We start from the raw sequence: 25,894 nt of genomic DNA on the forward strand, positions 1-25,894 counted from the left end.
TTTATATAAACGTATCCAACAAAGTTAGCTGCTTTGAGGCTGAAGTTTTTGCATGCAGCCAGGCGCTTGACGGTAACATAATAGCTGCACAAGATTGCTTTCAGTTTTGTCGTTCCATCCACTTTAAGGTGGTTCCAAAACTTCTGAAGGCTTCACTATCTTTAGGTCCCGGTTCTGGTTCATTTCCAGTCAAGTTATCGTCATCACTGTCCACTTCCTGATATTACCTCTTAACATTTTATTCAATTTCATCTCACCTAAAACCTGAACTCCATGAAACTTCATCAATCGACGCATCGACGCGGAGATTTGGCGTTGGGATGATTGGAGCAGTGGCGGCTATAAGGACCCCGCGGGACGGATGGGGGGGGGGGGGTGTATGGCTTGTGAGGGACCCATGACCGTGCTATATCAACATTTTTGAAAGCGTAGGCGATGCATGTTTTCCTGTTTCATTCTGCCCATACACTCCACTATTAGCTAGTTTCACCCAGTTCACCACTGTTCTCTAAGGAAAGGCATACTGACCTAAAACTTGTAGCCTACTATGTGAATCTCATCTCAACACTCAACTCTCGAGTTCATGTCCGAAACCGGACTAAGTGGTAAAAAGGACATTATCAGCTTCAACCCACTTTTGTCAGAGCGTTCGTGTGCTGTCTGGGTCTATCAGTGCACTCGGGAGACTGCGGGTTCAAATCCCACGTTGGCTGTCCTGCAAATGCCTTTCTCGTTTTCATTACCAGGAAAGAATTGAAGTCGGGAACGGTTCTCTTACGAGAGCCGCAGACGTTTTCTTTCCGAATTCTTAACAAAATCTGCGCTAAAAGGAAAACTATGAATAAGAGAATCGGTGCCTTAAAAAGCGTCATACACTTTTTAAAATAATAATAATAATAATATAAAATTAATAATATATATTATTATTGTCGTTGCGTTGTTTAATCCCTTCTGCGCTAAAACCATCCAGCGGAGAAGAACGGCAGTAGAAGATACAGAGCGTAGGGCCTAACAATAGTCACTCACTGTAACGCCGTCTCTCACGCCAGGGAGATGTTCGAAGGTAAGGGGGTTGGCGGCCGTAGGAACTGTCCCGCCATTCACCTTAGTGCAGGAGAATGGAAAACCAGGGAAAAGCAATCTCAGGCCAGTCGACGGTGAGGACCAGCCCTTCTCCGTCTCCCGAATGCAGAAGCGTAGAGCCACGGCAGAACCGCGGCCACCCCTCCTCTGCTCGTTTGGTCGGTCGGAGTGCAGAGCCGGACAAGCCGTGGCCACCTGTACTCCGAAGCCCACTCTGCATCCGCCGACCGAGTAATAAAAACTTCTCAGCCTCCTCCTATACGAGTATGATGCATCGTTTGTTGTTACTAGTGTACGAGGATGTCCGGATACTTTTGATCAGATAGTATATATTGCACCATAGTAGAGCCCCACACCACCGGGTGAGTCGGTCGTGCGGTAAGGGGCCGGCAGCTGTAACCTTGCATCCGGGAGTTACTTGGTTCGAGCACCCTTGTCGTCAGCCCTGAAGATGGTTTTCCGTGGTTTCCCATTTTCATACCAGGCAAATGCTGGGGCTGTACCTTAATTAAGGCCACGGCCGCTTCCTTCCCGCTCCTAGGCCTTTCCTCTCCCATCGTCGCCATAAGACCTATCTGTGCTGGTGCGACGTAAAACATATTTTTAAAAAAGGAGCCCCACACCTGTCTGTGGAACTTTAGTTTGTCAACTGCAGTGAAGCCATTTTCGGTTTCTCACTACACGTGAAATACATACACTTTGATGCAATAGAAATAGAAAATACTCAACGTGATCCGGTAATTAGTCTTGCACGGATGTGGCCGCGCAAAGTTGGTGTCTTGGCGGATACAAACTGTATGTCAGTGCAGATAATTTTGCTGATAATTTCTAAATAATGACGTTTATAGGTTTTCACTCAGGTATACCCTTGTTTTTGCCTGTGGTTAGGCGACCCTTGACATTGGTAGGGTGAATAGTGATATATAAAGAGCCTTGAAAGCATAAATCCGTAAATCTGACCTAAGCCTAACTGGCTCCTGCCCGCAATGAATGGAAGGAAGGAACGAAGGTCATTACGTCGGGGGTTGTCGCAAGAGAAAATCCCTCATAAACCTGCGACTGTAGGGGCTCTGGTGCCAGGTGTCACGCCTATTGTATTATGTTAACTGATCTGTCTGTTCAAATACCTTGGGTGTAATATACTATAGTTAAGTATTTAAATTATCCGCGGATAACAATTTTGCGGATACGGATAACCATGCGCGGATGCGGATATTATTTTGTATATCCGCAGAGGAGTCTACCGGTAATCTACCTCATATCTTGTTCATCACTCGGTCGTATGATTCTAAGTGGATTCCAAAGTGGAACAGAAAGTCTCCGGATATATGAAGCGTTAAATGACAAGTGAGAGTGGATTTCACTCCCGGACATCGTACAGACCAAAAAGGCAGGTTAACACGCACTGAAGCTGAACGCGGCCACCTGGCAGTAATAGCCGTCTACGAACAGCTATTAGGTTCTTTCCAACACAGTCCATGTACCAGAACATGGTTTCTGTGATCATGCGCAACACCTAAAATGCTATCCAAGATAGTCAAAACTGCATTCATGTGTTCGTCCGTGTACTACAGTGCGGCTTTCTAGTTAACTCTTGGCATAGGTCGCTGATAGTCGGATGTAGTCCGCGGAGTATGTACTGAGACACCCATTACTGTGGCATGTACAGAAAGACTGAATATACCTCTTGACTTTTGCTGTAATAACGGTATTGTCTTTACGTCTCACTAACTACTTTTTAACGGTTTTCGTAGACGCCGAGGTACCAGATTTTTTTTCCCGCAGGAGTCTTTTACGTGGCAGTAAATCTACCGACATGAAGCTGACGTATTTCAGCACCTTCAGATTCCACCGGACTGAGCCAGGATCGAACCTGCCAAGTTCGGGTCACAAGGCCAACGCCTCAACCGTCTGAGCCACTCAGCTCGGCGCTGACGCTTGCTTGTTTTTCCGTGCGATGCATGTTATTGGATTAATTACAGTAGTTTATAGAGATTAAGCTATGGGAATTGACAGTGATTTTTTACCAATTTTATCCATTGAAGATGAATAGCTGTTTTTTTTTCCAAACAAATAAAATATTTGGGGAATTAATTAATGAAATTTCTTTATCGTGTTACTCCAGTTCCATGGAGGAAGAAGGCATTCCTCGTGCGAGTTCATAAAACGATACGAGAAAGCATTCCAGCTCAGCACATCATGATTCATTGCCATAATCGATACCAAATCAGCGCAACCGGATAGAACCATACGTGATCGCGTGCTTGTACGGACAATGAACTAGGCCTACATGTTGGAAATAACCTACCCAAGGATAAAGGAAGGAAAGTATGAAGTTCTAAATGTAAATCCTCTTGGTGACTTTTTCAATAATTATTTTATTCTTTTACATATGCTATGCTAAAGAGAAAATCAACTTGATTTCAAGAAAACCTGAAGAAACTACAACTTGTTTACTTACAGTATGAACCCATTGCATGGCTGTAGTTGTAGAAGCAGGATTTGCATTCCTTTTACATACAACATACTTGTGGAACACTTTGCTGTTATAATAATAAAAGTGTTTGATTGCAAATACTTTATTATTAATGATATTCAACTTCAGTATTGCATAATCATAATTTATAATAGAGTACGGCAACATACATTGTACAGTACGTCTGAGCAGATAATGTGTATTAAAATGTCCATATTTACCGTTATTGCAAATACAACGAATAATACAAATGGTTACTGATCATATGTATGTTCAGTCTTCAACCCTAAGGCTGGTTGGATCCTCAACAGCTCCGCCATCAGCTGTCACAGATGGCCTAGGCATTATTGAAGAAGCGTACTAGGGAAATGAGGAGCGAGGTAGTTTACCGTTGCTTTCCTCACCGATTACTGATCAAGAAAACAAAAATTAAACAATTCTTAATATTACTGAATTGTGTTTTTTAGTGTCCCTGAATACTGTAAAGTAAATTTTCTTCCGTCACTAAACCTTAGGTTAATCTGCATTAGCGTGTTCATCTTTCTGTCTTTAATTCACTTCCTTCTGTCGGCACACAAATACCGCATGCTTCTCTGGCATGAGAAAGAACTGCTTTAAACTTTAATTCTCCGTCATAAATTCCTTGGAAATAACGTTATGGTACTTGGTTCACGTTAGCGTAAGATCATCCATATTATTATTATTATTATTATTATTATTATTATTATTATTATTATTATTATTATTATTATTATTATTATTATAAATACGTTTAAGATGTTACCAAAACCTTACAAGATTTTTTCTACTCGTCGATAATTCTTTGGACATTACGTTACCAAACTAGTCACGTGGCTGTACCATCAGATCGGCTCTCGTATCAGGATTACTGACGAAATCGCTGAACTACTACACGGACAGTTAGCAATCTTCTGAATGTGGAAATCTTCACAAATTACTCCCACGTGCGTCTGGCCGATGCCAGTGACCGAAATTAGGGGACACGTGTTAATGATCTAGTCCAAGAGCATTGATGTCAGGTTGAAAGAATGGGGGACTTATGGGAGAATTGGGAGACAGCAGTCGTGTTCAGTGGTCTTCAAAATCAATGTGTTCCCGGTTCTGGAGTCTGTTTGGAGATTTAATTTTACTAAAGAGGGGTGTAGTTTCCAGTTGCTGTTTCTTTACTTAAGAGTAGGTGACATCTCAATCAGGAGACTGTTTACTTATGTGTGTTTGGGTTGGGCGGAGAGCTGGCGTGAGGACTCGGCCGAATATCGAGTCGTGATAGCTGCTAGCCCCCAGAATTTCTGCCAAATTCACAAGTTGCCAGCATCGCCTCTGGGTGGTTCAGAGAAATAATGAAGTGAGATTAATAATAATAATAATAATAATAATAATAATAATAATAATAATTTCGTGTGACTATTGTTAGCCCGGTACAGCACTTGTAAGACAGACCCTCCGACGAGGGTGGGCTGCATCTGCCGTGCATGGTAAACAAGAATGTTAGTGTTATGGAGGATAGTGCTGTGTGGGGTATGAGTTACAGGGGTGTTAGGGACATCACAAACACTCAGTCCTCGAACCAAGGTAATCAACTTTACAAGATTAATATTCCTCGACCTGGTCGTGAATCGAACCCGGTGCTCGGAGGACCGAAGTCCGAGACGATGACCCTCTCAGCCATGGAACCGGACAATCCTTAAGCAGCGGACGTTTCTCACGAAGCATCTATATAGAACAGCGTAACATTTATATACGTAGTTAATTGGAGTCCGCCTCTGTGGTGTAGTGGTTAGTGTGATTACCTGCCACCCCCGGAGGCCCGGGTTCGATTCCCGGCTCGGCCACGAAATTTGAAAAGTGGTACGAGGGCTGGAACGGGGTCCACTCAGCCTCAGGAGGTCAACTGAGTAGAGGGGGTTCGATTCCCCCCCTTAACCATCCACGAAGTGGTTTTCCGTGGTTTCCCACTTCTCCTCCAGGCAAATGCCGGGATGGTACCTAACTTAAGGCCACGGCCGCTTCCTTCCCTCTTCCTTGCCTATCCCTTCCAATCTTCCCATCCCCCGACAAGGCCCCTGTTCAGCATAGCAGAAGAGGCTGCCTGGGCGAGGTACTGCCCTTGCGGCTGTAGAGGTGCGATCCCTCGCTGAGCCCGAGGGAAAAACCAACCCTGGAGGGTAAACAGATTAAGAAGAAGAAGTTAATTGAAACAAAATAGAGTAAACAGGCCATGAAGGCCCTTGAAGGAGTAGAAGGTAAGTTCTACTGTCCATAACGTCGACACTAAGTAGGATAGAATGGCCCGGCTACCTTTACCCCCATGAATTAACCTTGTACTCATTTCTGGTGTAGGCTAGCAGAACCGCAAGGCTGTAGCCTCTACCGCTTCAGAAGTGGAAATCTCATTTATACATTTTCGACTTCCTTGTGGGGAACCCAAGTCCCTCCGGGTGAACGGAATAGATACGTTTTTACCGCCTCGGATAGGCAGCCCCCTGGTCAATTGAAAAAAAGGGTAATTTAATTACCACTCTGTCTTTGAAGTTAAACCGGCAACACGGTGCCTTAAATGCGTTTTGTCTGCCAGCATTTTTGTTTTATGCCACATCACAAAAATTTAAGACTAACTTTTAGTATACTGATGGAAGTTGCTCCGCACTGTTGGAAGAAACCTATACTATCCTGTACGTATTCACTAATTCACCATCCTGCGGCCATGTCCCCCGTCTCTTATTGCTTTACGCTTGTACGGCCAAGCGCGACGGAGGAGGAACGGTTGATGGTCTCCTAGGAAAAGAGGAAATGCCAAGCAAGCTACACGCAACTGTTGAGCTGAGAACTCGGCTGCAACCTGTTACCAGAACTGCTCCTAACAATAAAAGCGTGAGTACTGACTCTACCAGTTCAGCATTCCCTAAGAATAGCGACTAATGTCAAGGAGATTAGTCCCACAACCTCTGAAAAAAAATAATGCTGTCATATTCTATCTTTGGCCTGGAACAATTATTATTATTATTATTATTATTATTATTATTATTATTATTATTATTATTATTATTATTTGCTAGGGGCTTAACGTCGCACCGACACAGATAGGTCTTATGGCGACGATGGGATAGGAAAGGCCTAGGAGTTGGAAGGAAGCGGCCGTGGCCTTAATTAATGTACAACCCCAGCATTTGCCTGGTGTGAAAATGGGAAACCACGGAAAACCATTTTCAGGGCTGCCGATAGTGGGATTCGAACCTACTATCTCCCGAATACTGGATACTGGCCGCACTTAAGCGACTGCAGCTATCGAGCTCGGTATATTATTATTATTATTATTATTATTATTATTATTATTATTATTATTATTATTATTATTATTATTATTATTATTATTATTATTATTGTGTGGAGGTATTTTGCTTTAACATCATCTAGGCTGCCTTTGAAGTCGTTCTGAATGCAAGCAGGTCCACCAAATGCGCTCATCCATGGCTGCCAAACAGGGTTATTCACCTACAGTAAGGTGTTACACCAAAATAACTTCTAATCAATTACATATATCGATATTCTGTTTTCATCTTCTTATATGGTATTAATGGGAACATATAAGGTAAATCCGGGACAGATGCCGCCCCGGTAGAGATGCCGCATACACTGTAGCTAAAGGTTCCCATCGTTACAGCTAGATGGCAATATGTGTGGTTTTTCAGTTTCTAAGGAAGAACTACTGTCTGCGAGTGTGACGAAATTTGCTCTATATTACGCCAATTATAGCCGATATCATGAGGCAAGTACATGTTTCCTCCTGACAAAGTTTTTGCGTGTGTTAATTTATTGTATATTAAGTTGGCTTCAAATGCTTAAAGCAGACGTTTCTAGTACAGTAGACGTCAGAAACATAACTGTAGTTGAGAGTAAGCTAATTTTGGGCCATGATAGCCTTGAGGTATGAAAACAGCAGGGTGCGGCGTCTCTCCCTGATAGTTGGGAGAGTTGCCGCACAACAATCCGGCTGAGATGCCTCATTGCTATCAGATTCTACAAGCGATCTGGAAACATTCAATACTATTCAGAGTGTACCGGTATTTTATTCGAATATTTTATCATCTCACAATTCTTGATATACATAATCTATTTTTATTAATTTCATCGGTAACATTATTTTATTATATAAAATATTATTTTCAGCAATAAAAATTTGCGACATGCCTGCTCAGTATAAAAGTAAGGGCACTGTTAAAAGACCTCAATGGACACAGGAAGTTTAAGAGAGGCTGTTAAAAGACTGAAAGCCAAGGAAATACTGATCAGGGAGGCAGAATGATACTACAGAATTCCGGAACGAACACTGAAACTTAGAATGCAGTCACGAAATCTGGAAAAGGGCTCTCTGGGTCCAGCAGGTATAGCTACTTCAATAATCACCGAAGTCAAAATGATATTCAAAAAAGGATGACTGTATCCAGTGTTTGAGTTACAAACAGTGACTGCAAGAATCTTGGTCTACATATAACGACTGTTGCAGCAAAATTGCTAGAGAACAAAGTTTTAAGAAACAATCTGTAAAAACTTGTAAGAGGATAAACATCAGTTTTTGATTCAAGAATCCTGCCTTAGACATGTTTCCAAATTACTGTGTCAGGACAGAATTATATTCATTATGATTTTGATGAAATATAACACGAGGGTCCCGTGGTGTAGGGATAGCGTGCTTGCCTCTCGCCCGGAGGCTCCGGGTTCGATTCCCGGCCAGGACAGGGTTTTTTTCTCTCGACCTGAGGGCTGGTTCGAGGTCCACTCAGCCTACTTGATTGGAACTGAGAATCTATCTGACGGTGACATGGCGGCCCCGGTCTCGGAAGCCCAGAATAACGGCCGGGAGGATGCGTCGTGCTGACCACACGGCTCCTCGTAATCTGCAGGCCTTCGGGCTAAGCAGCGGTCGCTGTGCAGGCCAGAGCCATTTCCAGGGTGTTAAGTGCCGTGGGGTTTTATATAACACAGTGAAGAATCTATTGCACATGCACATTTATAGTAAATCGAAATTAAAATGTGATTAATTTAATGTTGTAAATTATCAGATAGATTTTTTTTCCATTGAATGATTATATTATGTGGATATAATTGTCTTGTAGTACGTTCTAGTGTTCGGTTATATTCAAGTTGAAGAAATTGGCTTAAATTTGATTTTGTCATTAATTATTTTACTTGCGGCATCTCTCCCGAGCAAAGTCGGCATCTATACCGGGATCCAGGGAGAGACGCCGCAGATGCAACAATTCCTTTGTTCCCTCCTTTCTCCCATTTACTTTCAGTTGCCAATATTTTGTTCATCCCAGATCAAATGTACATGTTTTCAAATTATGCTCGATGAATTTGCAACAATTTTTAAAGTAAATATACCGAGATATAACAACAGACATAAAAAGTACGGCAGCTCTCCCGGAATTACCCTAACACTGCACTACTTTTCCTGTGGGATTATTAATAAAAATAACGGAAATATTGATACCAACTTCGTTTTATTTAAAAGAAATAGACATATAATTTCTGCTACTAGAAGAAAAGTTTGAACTGTTACGAATTCAATCATGTAATTAATTCATACATTAGAGATTTACTTTCTTAAATACCGGTATCAATAATTATTGAGTTTTTGATCCCAGGTCGAGGAATTTAAATGTGAGTGTTCGTGCTGTCATCAACATTCCTGCTACCCTTACACAACACACCCCACTATTCTTCTTCACAGTAATACGGAGTTCCCATACATGGCAGACGCCGCCCACCCTCGATGCAAGGCCTGCCTTACAAGAACTACATCGGGCTAGCAACAGCCACAAGATTTTTTTTTTTTTTTTTTTGCTAGTTGTTTTACGTCGCACCGTCACAGATAGGTCTTATGGCGACGATGGGACAGGGAAGGGCTAGGAGTGGGAAGGAAGCGGCCGTGGCCTTAATTAAGGTACAGCCCCAGCATTTGCCTGGTGTGAAAATGGGAAACCACGGAAAACCATTTTCAGGGCTGCCGACAGTGGGGTTCGAACCTACCATCTCCCGAATACTGGACACTGGTCGCACTTAAGCGGCTGTAGCTATCGAGCTCGGTGAAATTAAATTTAAAAAAACACATACAAACAATTTCGAAATTAAGTCTGAAAGATGTATCTCAATTAAGCCCTCAATATAAATTTTAAAGTGAAAACATGCGACAGCCCCGTGATACCTCATGAGGTGCAGAACCTTGTTATGGAGTTAGTTTGAACGGAAGTAGCTCCCATATGAGACCTATGGTACCTCGCTCAAAGGTTTCCGATATAATATGTTCGAAACATACGGGATCTGCCGGTTGCGGACAAGGATACAGTAAATCTGAACTTCACAGATGGTGAAGGCAAGGAGTACTTGAAATTTCATTCCGTCTGGGCTCTTAATATCCTATCCAAGGATATTAACGGAATACAGAACAACTTATTTACAGAGAGAACTGAAAGTACTGTATTCTACATTATTGTAAACATTTAGGAAAAGTAATTGTCTTGTGTAGTTTTTAAGGGTTAATTTGAAATATATGCTATTACTGGATAGGTAGCTCCTTGTGTGGATTAGTGGATCCCAAGATTGCGGGTTCAGACTCGGCAGAGGTAGTCGGATTTTTGGAGGACGGAATAAAGTCCATTCGACACTCCATGTCGTACGATGTCGGAATGTAAAAGATCTCTGGTGACGCATTTGGTGCTTACCGACAAAATGAATTAAGGTTCATCCATAGATCACCAGCAGAGATCTGGTTTAGTCTGCCATCTAGTAGAGTAAAACAGAACGTCAAAATTGACGCACGGGCAGCATAAATGGCATCAATTTAAAATACCTGCACACAATAGCTGAGGCCATACGATTATTATTATTATTATTATTATTATTATTATTATTATTATTATTATTATTATTATTATTATTATATTTGTCTTACCTTATCGTTAAAATTAAAGAAACTTAACCAGTGGCCAATACTGTCCTTAAAGGACCTTGGGCCTGCCAAGACGACTAGATATACTGTAGATGGTACACGTGACGGCTTTCTCAAACTAATTGCTTGGCATTCTTGACCACGTTCGCTGCCCCTCATATTAGATTGATCCTCAGTTGACATCAAGAGGCTGAGTTAACCCGGCTCCATCCCTGAAACCAGGATTTAAAATCTTGTACGGGCCGGGAATCGAACACGCTTTGAGATACGCAAATCTTACACCATAGGTCTGGCTATTCAACACAAGCCTCTGTTGTTTAGTTCACATAGTACTTGATAGTGTCATACCACTTGGGTGGCATGGTTTTTGTTCCCGCCTACTTGATAGTGTCATACCACTTGGGTGGCATGGTTTTTGTTCCCGCCTCTGCCACGAATTTAATACTTATATGAGTGACTGTAACGAGGTGTACTCAGTAACTGAATTCGGTAGAGAAAATCTCACTCTCGACTATCCTGAAAATGGTTTTCTGTCATTCTGCACTCCAATGTCGGGTGACGGTACGGCCATAGCCGCACTATCACGAATTTAAGACTTGTTCGGGTGACTGTAATGAAGCGTACGTAATCCATAATCACACAGTTGAGTAAAGAAGTGCGTTAAAATCGCACTCTCGACCATCGTGGAAGTAGTTTACGGTCACTTCCCTCTTCAGTTCCCGGCGACGTTACGTCCATAACCGCTTTACTATCCTAGAACCAGTTAAAAATACACCACACCGACGTAGTTATCAGGCATGTAGCTGATGATCAACATGCCGAAAGTCCCGTACATGATACAACATCATTTGTTGTACAAAATGTACAAATAAACCGTCATATCATTAAATAATATATCCACGGGTTTATTCTCTGCCACAAGAAGTACTGTATTTGTACACCTGTTACAACAAAACACCCCCCGCGGTCTCGGTTCCCGGCCAGATCAGGGATTTTTACCTGGATCTGAGGACTGGTTTGAAGTGAGAACAGGTGAGCTATATGTTGGGCCAAGAATAACGGCCGAGAGGATACGGCGCACTGACCACGCGAATCTGTAGGCCTTCGGGCTGAGCACTGGTCGTTTGATAGGCTAAGGCCCATTAGGGCTGTCGCGTGATCGTTGTTTGTTTGTTTGTTACAACAAAATCCAACAGCACTTTCATAATAAAATTATATCTGTTCGGTTTTTTCCGTGTGAAAGAAAAAAATCTAAGTGCTTTCATATTTAGTTTTTTCGGCATGAATTGAACTTGAGGTACAGTTTTATTTCTCAACTAAAACTCCTTTCAGGTTTTCGTTGTTGAAATTGATTCCCTTTCATGATGCATTTCTCTCAATGCCCCTTATGTCCTAGATAGACTTGATAGCAGTTGTCTAGGAAGGGATTTTCCAAATCCATGGGCACTCATCACAGTGACACTTACCCTAATGCTCTTAATGTTATCAGTGAAGAGGAGAGAGTACCTACGGGTTTGTTTCTTGGGACATATCAGCTGAATTCAACACCTGTTAATGTTTTGAGCACCTACCATAAACCTGTACCAGTTAGGAGATCCGGTAATATTTCTAGAGCCGGGGGCTCGCACAGTCAAGCTAACGGTTATTTTCACAAGGAACAAGTCCGACCAAACACCAGATAGGACATTGCCCAGTACCCGGGCCGGGCCGACTTGCCTGGAATCTCGGACATTGACCTTACAGCCATCTTGCGTCTTCTCTTGTTCCCACATTGTTAAGAACCATCTTTCCGTAGCTAAGGCTGATATTACACTATCAAAGACATTTGTCAAAGATCTTTTGTAAAATATTTTATGCAAGTTAATGTTTATAAAAGATTATAACGTACAGCCATTGCACCATTACACCACACAAACTATTTTATCTTAGTTCAGCGAAAATGATGAACAGTTGTGCGCTTGTTTGGCTACTATTAGTTTTTACTTGTATTGTTAATGACAACAATTCTCATAAAATGAACCGGCATGTTTTAAATTAAACGATCACAGGAGAGTGCATCATAAGGTCTACTTCTTTCTGTCTGCTTGTTCATGCTACAAGATTAAAACCCACGTGGTGTTCAGGTTATCTCACGTGACTTAAGAGACAAATGAAAGAAGTCGATTTCAATAATCAAAATTAAATGAATGGAAGAAATATAAACAGCATATTGAATTTCAGTTTTCCAAATACTGGCTACGTAATCCATTCAATTTCTTTCTTTTCTTCTTTTTTTTTTCTTCAAGGGTTTAATTTCAATCTCAACTTAACACAGGAAGTTGACTGCACGGTACAGGTCGTGTAGCGGTAAGTTTGCGTTCGGGAGATGGTAGGTTTCAGCTCCATCTTCGGTAGCCGTGAAGATTTGTTTTCTGTGGTTTCCCAATTTCATGCCAGAAAAATACTACGGCCACTACCTATCCGCAGTCCTTTCCTTACTCACTGTCGCCGAAAACCTTTCTGTCTTAGTGCGACTTTAAGCAGATAGCAGATTCAGGGATAGAAGTGGCATTATTATATAATATCATTGAAGCTCTGCTAAATGTTGCTTGTAGTGTTACCATTCAAAGAAATAGAGTTAACATCATATTGATACGTCAGAATATTCATAGAGCCTGAGAACTAGCCCTTCTCCAACTTTCACTGCCTGAAGCTGTATGTGATATGGCTCTTGACTTCGGTTACTGCCTGTCCCGTTAGTTGGAGTTACTCGTAGAAGGCCACGAAGTCATCAGTCTCTTATTCATTCTATTTACATTTGCCAGGAACTCACGACCGGTTGTCAGAATACAGTTTACTGATCATTTTTAAAATAAGAATTACTTATTTTCTAGAATCATTCCCAGGCGCCTTCTTGACTTGATCTGCTATGTATATGTTTTCACCTCTGCCATCACTTGACGTTCAATTGAAACGCATTTGCTTGCTAAGAATTTTTATAACTCGAAGGTTTGGTTTCAGTGTGTTTATTTATTCATAAGTAAAATAACATATCCAGTGATAATAATAATAATAATAATAATAATAATAATAATAATAATAATAATAATAATAATAATAATAATAATAATAATTTAAAGCATTTCCGAGACAAGTTTGCTCTTCATAAGTAATTATTTTCTTGGACCCTATCGGCATCTGCATTGGATTGCTCCAAATCCTTGCGTATATAGGCTGTCTACCTTGTTCTTTAGATCTTCTTAGCGCTACCACACCTGCTGTCAATTTTCTCTCACTGTGTGCCACATACTCGTCAGATCTTCCTCAGTTAGTTTCTCTCGAAATTGACGTTACTGTACGAACATTTATTAGACTATTATCGATGATGATAATAATAATAATAATAATAATAATAATAATAATAATAATAATAATAATAATAATAATAATTTCGTGTGGCTATTTCTAGCCGGGTGCAGCCCTTGTAAGGCAGACCCTCCGATGAGGGTGGGCGGCATCTGCCATTTGTAGGTAACTGCGTGTTATTGTGGTGGAGGATAGTATTATGTGTGGTGTGTGAGTTGCAGGAATGTTGGGGACAGCACAAACTTCCAGCCCCCGAGCCATTGGAATTAACCAATGAAGGTTAAAATCCCCGACACGGCCGGGAATCGAACCCGGGACCCTCTGGACCGAAGGCCAGTACGCTGACCATTCAGCCAATGAGTCGGACATTGATGATGATGATGATGATGACGACGACGTCCTAACAGCTGATAATACATCACACTGGCCAGGAGACACCTCAGTATTTCCAGATCGTCTTGCTGGCCGGTAGTCGTCTTGACAGGTCCTGGTTGACAGGGCTATTAGTTTCTTTTTCATTTGCTGTAAATAATGTTCCGAGTTTTCTTCCCCTAGCGTATTCATAATCTCACACTCACTCTTTGGGCAAACGGCGAGATGACACGCTAGTTCGTAAATTCCTTTCCTAATACGAGATCCATATTAATTTCAGTTGTCCGTACTTGCAGCTGGGTGGCACAGCTCTATTTTTTTTTTTTTTTCAGGATATTTATTCATTCAATATATTCACTGTACTGAGCGAGAGTAAGAATGATGCTGGAATTTGGTTTCAGGAAATGTTCCGGGTGTCACGGAGATTATGCTGGTTGATTGAACACTAAACAGATAATTCTACCTCAAGTAGTGTATGTCTCTATATAATGTAGCCTATTTCATATTTACTGTGATAGTAAATTTCGACTGAATGAAGTGAGACGATCATCTCGAACGCCATCGCCCATTTTAGAGTATTTCTTTCTTCCCACAAAGACCTAACGCATGGTAATCCTCCTGGTTGATTATTAAGTGGAAATAATACTGATGAGAAAATAAAAGAATAAAAAGTAAATAAATGAACGAAAATGGTAGAGTTGTGTCATATAAGATTCTCACGTCACAAGGTTATTCTGGGCTATTTCCAACACGTATTCCCAGCATTTCAAATGTCAGCAGCCTTGGATAGAACTGCCATTCACTCATACATGGACGTGCGAAAGTTTCCCGTCCATTCTTACTTGGTATTCTGTTGAGAATTGTATTTTTCTGATAATAATAATAATAATAATAATAATAATAATAATAATAATAATAATAATAATAATAATAATAATAATAATAATAATGGCGTGTTGTCTCCGGAGAGGTCAGGTGTAGGTCTTTTGATTTGACTCCCGTAGGCGACCTGCGCGTCGTGATGAGAATGAAATGATTATGAATACGCCACATACACCCAGTACAACAATTATGGTTAAAATTCCCGACCCGGCCGGGAATCGAACCCGAGACCCCTGTGACCAAAGGCCAGCACGCTAACCATTTAGCCATGGGGCCGGACTTTTATTCTGGCCATTTTTAGGGAAACTATAGTGTGATGCGTACCTCGTAACACATGTTTGTCATTCCCCCTCATCCGAGAATAAGCTGACTAGGACATTTGACGGCATTGGCCGCATTTGCTCTCGTCCGTGTGTGTGTGTGTGTGTGTGAGAGAGAGAGAGAGAGAGAGAGAGAGAGAGAGAGAGAGAGAGAGAGAGAGGGGGGGGGGGGTTTCGAATCTTTTTTTTTTTTTTTGCTAGGGGCTTTACGTCACACCGACACAGATAGGTGTTATGGCGACGATGGGATGGGAAAGGCTTAGGAGTTGGAAGGAAGCGACCGTGGCCTTTAATTAAGGTACAGCCCCAGCATTTGCCTGGTGTGAAAATGGGAAACCACGGAAAACCATCTTCAGGGCTGCCGATAGTGGGATTCGAACCTACTATCTCCCGGATGCAAGCTCACAGCCGCGCGCCTCTACGCGCACGGCCAACTCGCCCGGTGGTTCGAATCTTATGACCAAAGAGGATACTTATGACTGCAGGCAGTCCTGGATTTCCTTTAATCCCCATCTCAACTTGTGGCAAATTATTTATGATCGTTCCTCCTCAAAGGCCATGGTCGCCTTATTCCTGTTCTTGACTTCAGGTAATAACAAATACACTATTGTAACACAGGATGTTCTGCTCCTTGGCTGAAGGTCAGTGGTCTTCGGTTCAGAGGGCATTGGCTTCGATTTCCGGCCAGGACGGGGATTTTAACTTCGTCCGTTTTATTCCTTTGGTCTGCAGACTGGGCCTTCGTTTTCGTTTTAACTACACGTCTTGATAATAAAGGGCGATGACTTAAGATATGCCTAGCCCTTAAAATAAATGAACAACAGCTATCTAGTTAATTTAAAGCGCGACGTTGTACATCTTGAAATCTTCCCACTAGGTCCATTAAACTTACCTTTACCTTATACATTCCAGGATTTTCGAAATTCAACCGCAGCGTCCATTGTTTTCTCGATCGGGGTTTCAATTGTGAACGTGTGAGGTTTGTGAATCAATCCCGAGACCTCGTTTCTTCGTGGGCAGACGTCCATGCAAAATAAGTTCAACCCACTCAGTTGATCGGCCAAGACCAACTAGATCCGGTTCGTTCTTGTAACATCAGCCATCAGCAAGGTCTCCTCTATGCTGACATGCTGAGCGCCATAAATGGTGTCTGAAACAGCCTGCTGCTATTAACCTTATTATTGAGGTTTTTTTATTATTTAGCTTTACGTCGCACCGACACAGATATGTCTTGTCTTATGGCTACGATGAGATGGGAAAGGCCTAGGAATGGGAAGGAAGCGGTCGTGGCCTTAATTAAGGTACATCCCCAGCATTTGCCTGGTGTGGAAATGGGAAACCACGGAAAACCATCTTCAGGGCTGCCGACAGTGGGGTTCGAACCCACTATCTCCCGATTACTGGATAGTGGCCGCACTTAAGCGACTGCAGCTATCGAGCTCGGTTATTATTGAGTTAACCATGCTCAAATATATGTCTAATAATGGGATACCATCACATTGCAAGTTTGACGACGAAGTCTAACGAACTCAACAAAGACTGAAGATGACTCGTCATGAGGCAACGATGAATTTCTAAACATCTCCAAAACGGACTTGATTAACTTTAATTTTTCCTCGATTTTGAAGAATGCATCAAATAAAGCTAATAGTTTTAAGCGAATACCACAAACGGTGGCCGTCTTGTTTGTCTACCAGCTGTCAGCTCCGAACAGCTTATTTTTCAATTTTTTAAAAATAAGTTGCTTTACGTCGCATCGATGGGAAGGGATGGGATAGGGAAAGGCTAGGAGTGGGAAGGAAGCGGCCGTGGCCTTAAGTTAGGGAAGATGGGAAGATCAGAAGGGATAGACAAGAAAGAGGAAAAGAATCGGCCGTGGCCTCCAGTTAGGTACTATCCCGGCATTTCCCTGCAGGAGAAGTGGGAAACCACGGAAAATCACTTCGCAACCGCACTGCCAACTCGATCGTTCTAAGACCAGTTATTTAACTTATTATTTTAATAGATGTTAATATATCTTTCTCGTTAGTATGCCATGGTGGAGTTGTAGACTTCATCTACTCCTGCAGGATGGTGATCACTCATTTCCATTAGTTAAGCCCTCCCAGGTAGCGATCAAGTCAATCCCCCTAGATGGCCCGTTTAGCCGCTTAACATGGGACAATAAAAGGCGAGCGAGTTGGCCGCACGGTTAGCGTCGCTTAGCTGTGAGCTTGCATTCGGGAGATGGGAATCCCACCGACGGCAGCTCTGATGATGGTTTTCCGTAGTTTCCCATTTTCACACCGGGCAAATTCTGTATCATAATTAAGACATGGCTGCTACCTTCCCAGTCTTAGATCTTTCCATCCTTGCGTCCCCGAAAACCTTCGATGTGTTAGTGCGGCTTTAAACCACTAACAAAATAAATATAAACAAAATATAAATGAAACGGTAAAGAAATTATTATTTCTTCTACGAGGCGAAGTGGCCCTCAGATTTCCCTAGTGATGGATGATACCTCGTGTAATTTTTAAGGAGTCCAACGAATGGCATTACAGTGTCTGCTGTTCCCGTATGACCCCATATTTAAATTGCTAGTTGTTGAGAAAAATTTCAAAATAAACTGAATGCCTTGCATACCCCTGAAAAAAAGTCGAGGACAACTCGGAAATTTTAGTAAAGTACAACCTTACCTTAGAAAAGTGACTGGCTACGCGCTAGATGAAGATAGTCCGGCTATGGGCTCTGTCAAGTACCGCCATTTTGTTTTGAGGATGCAGCTTTTCATATACAATATTGCCAAAACGTTTTATTATTTCGTAAGTCACTGCAGCTGTAGTCACAGTTAATGTATTAATATATACCAAAGATTTCACGCTTTCCGTCGTCATGCTGCCTCTTTCTGTTCTCCAGCAGTTCAATGAATGAAAACGTTCATTTTACACACACTGTTGTTCCAGGCGAACACGCTATCTATTGCTTAATTTTTAGGAAAATTGGAGTATTAACATCACTTGACGAAACAGCTTCCTGAATAATTTCTGTGCAGTTCCAATCAATTCATCCAGTTGTTTGGATTTTAAGTTGATAAGTTTTTTATTGAAGGCACTTCATCGAACAACACGTCTATATCTGCATTTAAATTTAAATTAACTTCTGAATTGAGGTTATTGGCTGAGGTTTCATCCAGTTGATTTGGATAGAATCAGAAAAAAAAAAATTCTTGCTAAAGGTCCATATATGTAATACCGGTACTAGTACTGTACAACAAAGTCCAAACATTTCACTTACTAATACCCCCAGTCTACAAATTGCTACAAAATATGTAAATAGAAGAAGGAAAATCGAAGACATACGACGAATATTTTCATCTGCGCACGCGGTGTACAATCGTATAGCAGTCCGGGATAAACGAGCCTCTCGGAAGAGGAAGCAGCATAAAAAGACTCATGTCGTCCCGACTCCGCTGCGGCCTTGTCAACACGGTAGGCCTACTCGTTAAAAGCATCACGAATGTGCTGTGGTATTAGCGCTAGTAGTTCGATTTTAATGCTCTGCGGGTAATAGATAATTCCTTTCGTGTCTAGCCATTTCTGTACGTTACACTTTCTTTTTTTTTTTTTTTTTTTTTTTTTTTGCTAGCGGCTTTACGTCGCACCGACACAGATAGGTCTTATGGCGACGATGGGATAGGAAAGACCTAGGAGTTGGAAGGAAGCGGCCGTGGCCTTAATTAAGGTACAGCCCCAGCATTTGCCTGGTGTGAAAATGGGAAACCACGGAAAACCATCTTCAGGGCTGCCGATAGTGGGATTCGAACCTACTATCTCCCGGATGCAAGCTCACAGCCGCGCGCCTCTACGCGCACGGACAACTCGCCCGGTTACACTTTCTTCAAGACTTGTTCGCAATTCTCTCGACTTTAACAGAGTGGTAGGAATTATTGTCTAAAACAATCACAGCATCGCTTTCTAGCCTGCGAAGAATGTCAATAAACCATGTCTCGAATACGTTTCCGTCCATTTCCTCATAATAATCCTTGGTAGACTTAGACTCGAAAAATAACGACTTGCCTTCCATAAAACCGTTTTCAATTCTTAAATGGAGAACAATAAGCCGTTTACCCTTGCCGGAGTAAGATTTCAACCTACTCTAAGAAATCCATCTTTGCAATATTTTATAGTTTCGTCTTCCCAAAGTTTCGTAGTAGTGTGCCCTACACTTACCTACGTTTCATAAAGGAAATAAATAGATATACCCTCTTCACGAAATTTCTTAATCTGACGTAAATACTTTCCTCTCCACTACACTATTTCATCCTTTTCAATAAGCACCCACTGGCGATTCCGAGACACATAAGTGAAGTTCATAATTTTCAAAAGTCTGTGAAGAGTTGCGCGAGAAAATGTAGGCAGTGTATCGTCTCTTTACTGAAGCTAATATTTAATTAAGAGTTGGTATTTCATTTCTTAAAAAGAAGTCGTGAATTATTTTACGGAGAACGTCTTTTGTAAAACTGTCACATTTTTCAGTTAGCTTTGTTGCTTTACGTGTTTTATTAGGAGTAACTTGTTTCCTGTCAACCTTAAGTTCTTTCCTAGCACGGTAAATGCTCGCCCTAGAAATACCTGTCACATTGGCCACTGCACGTGTTACTTCATCGAGAGTACTTCCAGGATTTTCTCCACGAAACTTGGAAAACACATTTAACACATATGTCTTCTCGCCACACGTTAGTGGTTTTCCTTTTTTATCTTTAATAACAGACTGGCTTGGTTCACAAATGGTTTACAATTACGCACTTTATCACACACACACATACTGTACGGACGTTTGGACTTCCAACTAATTAAACAAAATAAATGATAAACATGTATTATTTTTATTCACAATAACCTTAGAACAAGCAAACAAGAAAATTGGACACATGTGCTTCGGATCAGCAATCACTGAGCTACTTGTACCACTTTTCAAATTCCGTGGTAGAGCCGGGAATCGAACCCGGGCCTCCGGTGGTGGCAGCTAATCACACTGATCACTACACCACATAGGCGAACTAATTTACGTTATAATAACTAGAAATGTATCAAATGAAGTAAAAATCGGTTTAAAACGTGTAATGTAAATTGATGTTTCACATTCTCCATCATTTCCCCTAGCCGAATAGGTTTCTGAATTTTATAGTGAAGAATTCCGTTTTTGGACAAATTCTGATACCCTGAGTAAAAAAAAAAGAGAAGTGTAAACATGTCACGTTTTCCCTTACTGAAAATCAAATCTGGTGTTTGTGAGAATAATTTTGAATGTTAGAGTTTAAAGATCTGTGTTTTAAAATCAATGCCGTTCGTATTTGGCGGAAAAACACGGAAAGTACTGTAATTGGGTTCAACTGAAGGCCACTTGTTTGTAGTCTCGTCGGTCTAGCCAAGCCTTCGCTGGCCTTGCGGCCGTAACGGGAACAGCCGCCTATGCACACACACCACACAGAGAATCACGCTGCCGCCACTTCCTGGCGTGTTACGCTCAAGCTCGGCCATGTTTGGTTAGAATTTAGCAACGGTAGGAGGCACTGTTTACTAGTAGGATTCCGGAGTTCCTGAACAGTTGATATAATAGGCAGCTCACCTTCCTAGGCGAATGAAACGTTAGCTCATGCCTTTTCACCCTTATGCTTTGCAGTTACCTACGCAGCTGTGACAACTTCCGAGCCAATAATTTGCCGAATTTATGCCTCACCACCTTCATGCACCACATGCGTAAAAAAATGTTAAATAATACTCTACTGTATTTTCATATAGACTAGTAAATATTTCACCTACGGGGTCCATTCAGCCTCCGGAGGTTAACTGAGCAGAGGGGGTTTCGATTCCCACCTCAGTCATCCTTGAAGTAGTTTTCCACGGTTTCCCACTTCACCTCCAGGCAAATGCCGGGATGGTATCTAACTTGAGGCCACGCCGATTCCTTCCCTATTCCATGTCTAACCCTTCTGATCTTCCCATCCCCCCCACAAGGCCCCTGTTCAGCATAGCAGGTGAGGCTGCCTGAGCTAGGTACTGGTCCTCTTTCCCAGTTGTAACCCCCGACCCAAAGTCTGACGCTCTAGGACACTGCCCTTGAGGCGGTAGAGGTGGAATCGCTCGCTGAGTCCGAGGGAAAACCAACCCTGGAGGGTAAACGGATTAAGAAAGAAAGAAAGAAAGAAAGAAAGAAAGAAAGAAAGAAAGAAAGAAATATTTCACCTTGGATGTGTTAGTGCGACGTTAAAAACTAGCAAAAAGAATAAATATTTCAATGAATATTATACTATAACTTACTCGTTACTAACTTCCAGAAAGTGATAAATTAGCATCTAGGTGTGTTAGCTTCTACGTGTGATGCCAGGAGGGCACAATCCCCTCACGAAATTGGATTATCATATTTTTATATCTGTAGTTCGGATTCCACGTAAAACTTCGGGTCCTCTAGCTGTGATCACGATATCAACAGTTACGTAAAACTACAAGCCATACTTTTTTTCTTTCAGTAGTTCGGCACTTTGGCTGAATGGTGATCATACTGGTGTCCGTTTCAGATGACCCTGGGTTCGATTTCAGGCCGTACCAGGGATTTTAACTTCATGTGATTAATTCCTCTCTGTCTCGGGTGTTTGTAGTCGTCTTAATACACATCTTTATTTTACACACAACACATCATAATACACTCCACCACAGAAAGACGCAATAGTGATGATGCTTGTCATTTAAAAGTGCCTAACAGCTAGGTCATCGGCCGCAAACGCAATATTGAATATATCCCTCCACATAGGGTTGGCATCAGGAGGGGCATTCGACCGTAAAACGTTGGCCAAATCCACATTGGTGCCTACCTCAGATAATTAGGGAAAGGATCAGGAAGAATAGTTGTATACTTTATAGTTTTCCTGAATTTATCATAATTAAATAGCTTCATAAACAAAAATATGTTGCTCGTAATATGAATAATATGCCCTAAAATTAAATAGTTTTCTGTACTCGTTCAAATGAGTATTACTGCCCGTAAGATATAGCGTCCAAGTTTGAGGACAGGCCATATCGTCCCAAATAAATACGTTAATTTACACAACTTGTTTATATTTGCATACATGTGGCTTACGGGTAGATACTTTAAATCAAATGCAATGTAATTAATGTAAAATGTGTTTAGGTTGTACGTAAAAGATTAACGTTTTGTATTTGGGGCCGTAGCCTACCAAGCGATCGTTGCTCTCCCCGAAGACCTGCAGATTGCCAGGTGTCGTGTGGTCGGCACGATGAATCTTCTCGGCGATTATTCTTGGCTTTCTAGACCGCGGCCGCCACTCACCGCCAGATAGCTCCTCAATTGTAATCACGCAGGCTGAGTGGACCTCGAACCACCCCTCAGATCCAGGTAAAAATCCCTGACCTGGTCGGGAATTGAACCCGGGACCTCCGGATAAGAAGCAGGCACGCTAACCGTACACCGTGGGGCCGGCAAAGTTGTGTGTTAACTGGGAGATTAATCTTGTGGGATTGTTGCGTTTTGGTGGCGAAGCATAGTTGAGGGCGCGATAAGCGCAGTGGCTTCCCACCCCGAACGGCGAGGTTCCAATCCCGGTCAATCCCGGGTTGAGATTTTCATTTCAAAAATTGCGTGGCGTAAGGGAGGGCATCCGGCCATAAATCGACGGCCAAAACCAAAATGATGCTGCGTGTCTCGAGCGACCCCAGAAATAGCTGGAATAAGCTGAAGAAAGTTTTCTCTAGTTGGTGAATCTTCCCGCCTGTGTGCTGCAGTGGTTAGTGCGGTTAGCTGCCACCCCCGGAGGCCCAGGTTTGATTCCTAGCTCGGCCACGAAATATAAAAAGTGGTACGGGGGCTGAAACGGGGTCCGCTCAGCCTCGGAAGGTCAACTGAGTAGAGGGGGGTTTCGATTTCCACCTTAGCCATCCTCGAAGTGGTTTTCCGTGGTTTCCCACCTCTCCAGGCAATTGCCGGGATGGTACCTACGTTAAGGCCACGGCCGCTTCCTCCCCTCTTCCTTGCCCAGTCATCCCATCTCCTCTAAAGGGCCCTGTTTGTTCAACATAGCAGGTGAGACCGCCTGGGCGTGGTACTTGTCCCCTCCTCAGTTGTATCCCTCAACCCAAAGTCCGACGCTTCAGGACACTGCCCTTGAGGCGGTAGAGGTGGGAGCCCTCGCTGAGACCGAGGGAAAGACCATCCCTGGAGGATTAAGAAAGAAAGAAAGAAAGAAAGAAAGAAAGAAAGAAAGAAAGAAAGAAAGAAAGAAAGAAAGAAGCATAATTCTTTGCTTCGCATGGTGTCACGGCATTACAGTAAAAAAAAAAAAAAAAAAAAAAAAAAAGGAAGTCGTGAAATCGCTTCATGAATATCTTATTCTTATTCTTCTTCTCCCACTTTTCCCACACGCTGGTTGCATCGTGGGTGTGAACTGTATCGTAATGTGAATTTGATCCTGTTTTTTGACAAGATGCCCTTCCTGACACCGATCCTATGTGGAGGGATGTATCAAACTCTTGCATGCATTTTTTTTTTTTTGTGGTGGTTGGTAGTGTTATGTATACAGAGTAAACCCAAACATGTGGGAAGTAATCGAGGCGTGGATAGTACACCCCACAACAACACACAAATTCCCAATGACCACATGCCCTACAGTCGATCGTTTACCAGCTACGCCTGATTTAGTTATTAGGTGAGATGGGGGGGATAGTCCGTATTTAGGGAATAAGTCTGAAGTCAGATATGTCGCTACGGATATTGCAGTTCATCGCCAGCGTGTGGAACAAGGCTGCCATCGACAAACGTGACCGACAGCCGTGTTCAGGCGTGCATTGAGGCGCATGGTGGACATTTTGAGGACTTCTTGTATTTGTAAGCAGTATCCCTGCTGGTAAACCAACGTGGCAACAGCTACTCGGCATTCTTTCTTTCATTCTTAATCCGTTCACTCTACAGGTTTTTCCCTCGGACTCGGAGAGGGATCCCACGTCTGTCGCCTTAAGGGCAGTGTCCTGGAGCGTCAGACTTTGGTTCGTGGTATACAACTGAGGAGAAGGACCAGTACATCGCCCATGCGGCCTCATCTGCTATGCTGAACAGGGGCCTAGTGTAGGGATTGGAAACATTGGAAGGGAGAGGCAAGGAAGAGGGAAGGAATCGTCCGTGGCCTTAAGTTAGATACCAACCTGGCTTTTTTCTATTTGTTTTACGTCGCACCGACACAGATAGGTCTTATGACGACAATGGGATTGGAAAGGCCTAGGAATAGGAAGGAAGCGGCCGTGGCCTTAATTAAGGTACAGCCCCAGCATTTGCCTGGTGTGAAAATGGGAAACCACGAGAAAACCATCTTCAGAGCTGCCGGCAGTGGGGTTCGAACCCACGATCTCCCGAATACTGGATACTGGCCGCACTTAAGCGACTGCAGCTATCGAGCTCGGTACCAACCTGGCATTTGCCTGGAAGAGAAATGGGAAACCACGGAAAACTACTTCGAGAATGACTGAGATGGAAATCGAACCCCACCCTCTCTACTCAGCTGAACTCCCGAGGCTAAGGGGGCTCCGTTCCAACCCTCGTACGAGGGTTTCAAATTTCATGGCAGAATCGGAAATCGACCCCGGGCCTCCGGGGTTGACAGCTAACCACACTAACCACTACACCACGGACATACTTCCCGTACTAAGTTGGAAAGTCCGTAGGGCATTTGTTCATAGGGACTTTTCGTGTTCGATTGCTTCTCACGTGTTTGGAAACACCAGTAAATGAAGAGCGGTATGTGTATTGGGAAAACACAAACATTCAGTCCTCAAGTCAGAGTAATTAACCAAACGCAGTAAAAATGGTCGGGAATCGAACTCGGGACTCTCCGAACCGAAGGCCTCGACGCTGACCATTCAGCTAAGGAGCCGGGAAAATCGCTTCATGAACGTAAAAATTCTGCAAAATGACCACATTAACTTGTAAAATGCATCTACATTTATATTGGGCAAAAACGTGAAGTCTTCCACACTCGTACCATATACGAATGTCTGGCGCCCTATCATGTCAAAATTCTAGTGTCGCTGAGTTTGAGTAGATTCCTGATTACCTCTTATAGAACACTGTTATTCTTCAACTCTCTTCTATTATCTTATTCTCTGCTACTCCAATTTAATCTCACGTCCTTCAATAATATATATTTTAAAACAACTGAGAGTGTAGAACAAAAGATTGGAAGAAATATGAAGATTCTTGATGAAATGTACTAACTTGAAGTACTTAATATTATTTGTTTAATGCCCCTTCAATAACCATTGATACTAAGAGACACCACGGTGTCAGAAGTCAACAATATGGATTTTTCGCATAAACGCCCTCAAATTCTATCGATCTGTGCCGCAATCGAACTCGTGCACTTGCTTGAATGAGTGAGAATATGATGATGTGATGTTGATCACT

At 42.4% G+C, this 25,894-nt stretch overlaps 1 protein-coding gene across 1 annotated transcript in view; it reads left to right on the plus strand.

The window, feature by feature from the left end:
• The window catches only part of dpy (dumpy), a 562,668-nt gene that overhangs the window by 72,603 nt on the left and 464,171 nt on the right, over window positions 1-25,894 (plus strand). The gene's annotated exons all lie outside the window — the stretch shown is intronic.

Source organism: Anabrus simplex, chromosome 2 (genome assembly GCF_040414725.1).
Source record: "Anabrus simplex isolate iqAnaSimp1 chromosome 2, ASM4041472v1, whole genome shotgun sequence".
NCBI lineage: Eukaryota > Metazoa > Arthropoda > Insecta > Orthoptera > Tettigoniidae > Anabrus > Anabrus simplex.